The sequence below is a fragment of the Perna viridis genome, chromosome 4 (assembly GCF_037379345.1).
Source record: "Perna viridis isolate PV_CMFRI_1.1 ecotype Kerala chromosome 4, ASM3737934v1, whole genome shotgun sequence".
Classification (NCBI taxonomy): domain Eukaryota; kingdom Metazoa; phylum Mollusca; class Bivalvia; order Mytilida; family Mytilidae; genus Perna; species Perna viridis.
Window position 1 is genome coordinate 44,268,490 of NC_142448.1, and position 6,450 is coordinate 44,274,939.

The following is a 6,450-nucleotide window of genomic DNA, read 5'->3' on the forward strand; positions in this document are numbered from 1 at the left end:
TCTGTTTATTTTTAATAATGTATATAGTATCTTTTCGTACATTATGAATCATTTCTAGCCTTAGATAGTTTCAGTAATTAGTCAGCCTTCCTAGTGGAATCCTCGTCTCATAGTACTAAAATGTGCAGTGCACTTTTGACAACCCTGTATAAGAATACCCTGATACAGGTTTCTAGTGACATAGAAAAATCATGTAACATGGAAAAATGAATTGAGTACATATATATGTTGCAAAATAAAAAAAAACCTCCATTCCTGGAAAGTAATGCTATCTATCAGACACAGAGTGAAATTTACAGAGTGAAAACTACGCAGACTTTTTGTATCGCGCTAGAACTCTAACAAATAGGCTTCTGGAACAGGGTTATCTTGCTACAAGATTGAAGTCATCACTACAGAAGTCTTATGGTCGTCATCATGAACTCGTGGATCGTTATGGTGTATCCATCAGCACCATGAAAACTGATTTATTCAACGGATCATAGTTTTCCTTTCCTCGTTTGTCTACCCCGGAATTGACTTTTTATGAGCAACTCGGCGGGTGTTTCTAGAAAAGCAGAGGACAGTTACCCTATCGGTGCACATGGTCCATGCTCCCAGTTTTTAGTGGAGTCCGAGTTGCTCATTTACTTTTGTTACTTTGTATGTATGATTTTAGTTACTTTATGTTCTTTGTTGTGTATGTCTGTTTTCCATGTCTGGTCTTTGTCCCTGGATTACATTCTTTTGATTACCACTATAACCTTGGTTCCCTTGATTACTCTTACATCTTATATAGGCGAAGAAGACCAGGATGCTGAATATCGTTTCCACTCTATAACGTGTACTTGTCGAAGTAGGAAGTTTATCGGTGGGTTGTTGCTTCTGTAAGGTAGCACATTAAAAACGTTAATAATATAATTAGAAATCGATGTTGGACAAGTAAAGAAAAGTCTGATCGACTATGTACTTTCTAGTCATGTTATCAATAAACTATTTGCCATAGTACGTAAATTGTAAAACCACAATCAGCCTATTATATTTACTGTCTTTATGTTCAGCGAAAATATAGTTTGTAATCAAGGGACAAAGTCCAGACAGGGAAGACGGACATACAGCAAAGAACATAAAATAACCAAAATAATATGTACAAAGCAACTAGGATTGCACTAAAAACTGGGAGAATAGACCAGGTGATTCGGTAGGGTAAGCATCATCTGCTTTTCTAGAAACATCCGCCAATGTGCTCATAAAAAGTAAAGTACTGGGTAGACGAAAGAAGAAAAAAGTTTTATATTGACAGGTACCACATAAAAGATTTGCAAAAGAATATGAATGTCTCTTTAATGGATACACTGATGGTTTTAATAGGCCGAGACCACTAGAAATCTGAGAAAAAAAAATGTTACGCCTTTAAGACTAAATAAGGAGCAAACCAATATACTATATTTAGGTGCTGTCAAATGACCAATCGCTTCAATCACTATTGTTCACAGGTACAATAAAATTGGCAGTTGGCCACGTGTAAGTAATGACAAAACTTATTTTAAGTTTTCTGGTTTTGTCTTAGTTACAGTTCAACTATCAAATCCTGGATACCTCGACTTCCCTATTTTAATATCTTTAAACTTCTATTATTTTTTTGTTTGTAAGTTCATTGTTGTGTAGGAATCAGGCAGGGGTAGCACAATTTGTTTTATATTTTGCTTAAATTTATTCAATTCCTCTAAAAAAAACTTCAAAAAGCTGTCTAAATTAGTTCTGAATTAACTGTGATTTAGATATTTTTACTGCTTGTAAATCGAAAATGTATTCGCACTTTTCATAGCGAACTTTAACTAAATACGCTAAGAATATCTTACAAAGACAATTTAAGCTTTAAACACACCCTGGATGCTATGAGGAATACATACTAAAATAATGCACACAAATTAAACATTTGATTCTTACGAAGCGTAATATTAAGGTGTAATTTTAAGGTTTACCAATAACAAAGACATTAAACCCAAGTGCCACATGGAAATGGATTTCATAGTTGTTGTTTATGAAATGGGTCAAATGTCGGATGCAATTAAGAGCCTGTCTATGAGAAACAGAAAGAAAAAATCATCCGAAAGTCATTTTGGAATTCCCGTAAATTTTATATTATGAATGACAGAAAGTCACAAGAGATTCCCAAAAATGTATATGATTATTGCAAAACTTTGTTCTATTTATAGTAACAGCCGTTTTTAGCTATTAGGTGTATTTATTTAATGATGTGCCGTTTTTCATGATCAAATTTGAACCACTTTCATAAGTTTTTAATGTTCGCTTTGTTTTATGGAGTGACAAAATTTTATGTGCAATTGTTGAAATGGAAAATTGTCACTCATATAGCATTGTATAAAAATTAGCTGTGTGACAAGTTTTCGAAAAGAGAAGACAATTTTCATACGATTTGACATTGGTAATCAAAAAACCTATAAAAGCTAAGTATAACGCTTAAAACAATCATTGTTATAATTAAAAGGTAGTAAATGTACTATATGCTATAAAGTTTCAACCTGGGCGTTTAATTTTTTTCACATGTTTATCAACATGTCAGATAAAGGTATTTTTTGGTGAAAATTGGACAATTCTTAAGCGATTTATTCAGCCATAATCAGTAATAATACCAGAAGAATAACTATACTCTTGCAATATTTATATCAGAAGAACAGAAATAATTGATTTTGAATCAAATAAACACAGCATGACGTATAAAATTCATTTAAAAGCATTTTTAGAACCCTTATGTATGGGAACGATGTACTCCATTCCATTTGCTTCCCGTGTACATGTATTCCCCACTTTAAAAAGTGTCAATATTTGAGTTTAAAAAATATTTATAAATACCTACTAACATAAATTGGAATGTGTTCTAATATTCCGAATTGCAGAAAATGAATGTACCACAAAGTATTCGTCAGTATGTAACCTCATACCTGAATACAAAGTATGTATTATTATTTTAATAATGCCTTTTAGTCAAGGAGAAAGCCTTGCTTATATCTAATATGGAGCTCACTACAATGCTTCTTTTTCGGTTGTAGTGTCTGAAACTAAAAATTATTGCCCGACATTCGGTTACAGGATATTAAATTTTCATGTAAGTTCTTAAATGCATGTACAAATGGACATCACACTTTTACTGCTTATGACCTCACTGCATAAACAAATATTAGAGATTTCCACTAAATTGACGAACGAACGGACGTATTGATAGTCGTTTGTATTGTTTTGTAGTAATGACTGTAATTACAGTAAATATAATGCTCACAGTATGTTAGACATGTAGATATCAAGTGTTTATGACTTGCGTTTAATCACGTATACCTACTAAATAACTGACTGTATTTTTTTTTGCATGAAAACCAGTACGCTGTGATCTGTGTTTATCAAAGAGAAACCTTCCAATGTACCAGTAAACAATTTTATCATATGGTTTAAACCTTTGCTATCACAGAAGCTACAGTTAACGAATGTTGATTAGGATTATAGGTCGTACATTATTTCCTGTTGAAATACTTACATGTAATGTCATGTTTGTATGTTTGTGACGGAGATGGAATCATTTGAAACTAGATTGTCAAACTGAAAAAAAACAACAATATATATGAAAAAATGTTTGTTTTGGGGTTTTACGTCCGAGCAGCAATATTTCAGCTATATTCAGACGATGAACATGAAATTGATGATAAAATGAACATGAAATGATGAATGGAAAAAAGGGTGGAACACAAGGAGAATGAGGTCGATAAATTTTGATTGCCACTGGAAATAGGGAGAGGTGGGTAGGGTCGGGCAATTAAGCCTCCTGTGGCGGAGCCCTATGGTTCCTACTCCGGGAGAATACCACAGTAGGGTTCTTTAACGTGCGAGGAACGTGGAATCTTTCCCAACACGGTGCACCATTATGGTTTGCGGTCAGGTTTTCCGTATTATAGCCTGACAACCTCAGCATATAACACGCCAGGGGTACCCCATTCCACCACCTGGGGCACACATCCCAGTTGCTCTGTGGGCACTATTTAGTCGCCTTTTACGACAAGCTTAGCGCTGCTGCAGGCCTATTATTTTAACACCCGGACCGGCACGGGGCTATATGAAAACAATACACGTACCTATTTTAAACGATCTCTTGAATCTAACTCTCCCCTTAAAGACATTTTTTCCCCTAAAAAAGATTTTATACATAGCACATGCGAGTCGTTGACACAATTTCGCAATTTTATTCAATTAAAAGACTAAAATAGACATATTGCGAAAAGTTTTACCCAGCAAAAAATTGGAAACAAGATAATTATGAAACTAAGAAGTTTTGGTTATGAACGGATTGATATTATACATAAGGACATATTTAATACAAGTCCTTATAAAAATCAGTCAGGAGGTGATCACTGCATGTAAAATAACTCACGGAATTCAGTTTCATTTCTTATTCAGAAAAAGTAAAGATTTGCACTAAACATATTGATTGTACATGTAATTTGTACTTTGCAAAAGTTTCATTCTTTATTTGATTGAATATGGTTGCTTATAGTGTGGGTTGAATGTATGTTTTTCTCAAAACTACAGATCTAAATACAGGAACGACTACTGTTGCGTAAAGATATAGCATCCAAAGGCAGAAAAAAAAACATTGTTCGGAGGGTTTTTCTACACCATGAATCATTTCCAGCAAAGTCAGTGTCCGTATTTTATATGGATTGGTACTTTAATTTTTAAGCTAATCGATCTTTATTACACCTCATAAATATGCGACATTTTCTCATGCACCAAAACAAAAACTCAGGGCGTCATTAATCGTTTGATTTTTAACCCTTTTTAAAATATAAATGAAAATAGGACAACATTTTTGTCATTGTGACATCTTGCAAACCTCTATATAAGATTGGGATTGATTTGATTATTTATTAGTCCTAGATAGAACTAAGACATTACTATGTATAAGCTTGTTGTGTTGACACTTGTTTGTCTCTGTTTCGTTCAGGCAGTATACTACCGTAAGTAACATTCACTAAACTTCACCCTTACATAAATACCATTCATTTTTTTACGGTTTAGTTTACTACTTTCGCTTTCATCTTCAGAATCCATGTTTGTGTTTTTCATTTGATTCTTTCGGTTACTAAGGGGTTTTTAACGTTCTTGACTATTCTTGCGAGTCTCGCACGGACGGTCAAGTTGCTTTTAATTTGTCTCATATATTTCCTGTAGCTTGATATCTGGCAAACGCTTTCTTACCAACTGACTCAACCACAAGTAACACTTTACCCTTCTTATATATATCATGTGAAATTTTACACGTACGGCTGATATTTTTATCGGGTTGGGGTTGATGACTCTTTGTCATATACACCATATCTAATCTCGTTATGTCTATTTTAGCGAATCCATGTTCACCTTATCCCTGCAGGAATGGAGGAACCTGCAAGAAACGTGGTCTATATAGCTATAAGTGCTACTGTAGAAAAGGATACACAGGAAAAAACTGCCAGTGTAAGTAACTATTACACTTTAATTCTTTCCGTTGTTTTTGTTGTCATAGCAAATGAGCTTTAGTGCCGCTAACACGGCAAGATAAATTACTGAGATAACTCGATAACTATTGACAAATACATATATTAAATAAAGTTGATGATGGGAAATTGAATAGAATTATAAATGTGTTTTCGAACAAAGAACTATATAAAAGGTTTATTATTGAAATTAATACATGTCTTGGCATTAAGTTTTCGTAATACAATTTGCCGTATTATGTTCTCTTCAGAATTAAAGTGTGAGTACATTTGTTTATATTTCAATTTAGTATGAATAGGAAATTATATTTTGAAAAAAATAATAATAATACTTATAAAAAATAATTTATGGTTCTGCATTTCCTTGTGCATATGTTTAAACTAGAAGGTTAGGAATTACATATAAAAATATGCATATTAAAGTTTCTTTTCCTTATTTTATCTTGTAAGTACAACAATACAATACTTATCAAAATAATAAAAAAAACGTGTAATATTACTTGAATGTATATTTATATTCGTAGATAACGCATGCTTTCCTAACCCATGTCTCAATGGAGGAACCTGTGGATATGTTTATGGCTATCCTTATTATAAATGTTCTTGTCCATATGGCTACTATGGAAAACAGTGCCAACTAAGTAAGATATTGAAATAGTCAGTCGTCTTTAAAAATATACACTGAATTTCAAAATATTTGAATCATAAAATCGTAAAATAAATTTTTTTTCTGCGATTAAAAATATATTTACATGACACAAAAAGGGAAATAAGAACAATTATCCACTTAAAATTCGAGCATTAATATAATCGATTCATAGTCATGATTTTTTTAATTTTTTGTTGTAGAAAAATACTAATAAAAAGTCAGAATGCAGATTAATGAAGTAATACAATAAGTATCCTAATAAAATTATGATACTAAACA

At 32.6% G+C, this 6,450-nt stretch overlaps 1 long non-coding RNA gene across 1 annotated transcript; it reads left to right on the top strand.

Moving 5' to 3' along the window:
* The first annotated feature begins 4,906 nt into the window (after positions 1-4,906).
* On the top strand, positions 4,907-6,450 carry LOC148620218 (uncharacterized). The gene is made up of 4 exons (XR_015921334.1): positions 4,907-5,006; positions 5,392-5,502; positions 6,047-6,163; positions 6,372-6,450. It is a non-coding gene; the product is annotated as an uncharacterized LOC148620218 (long non-coding RNA).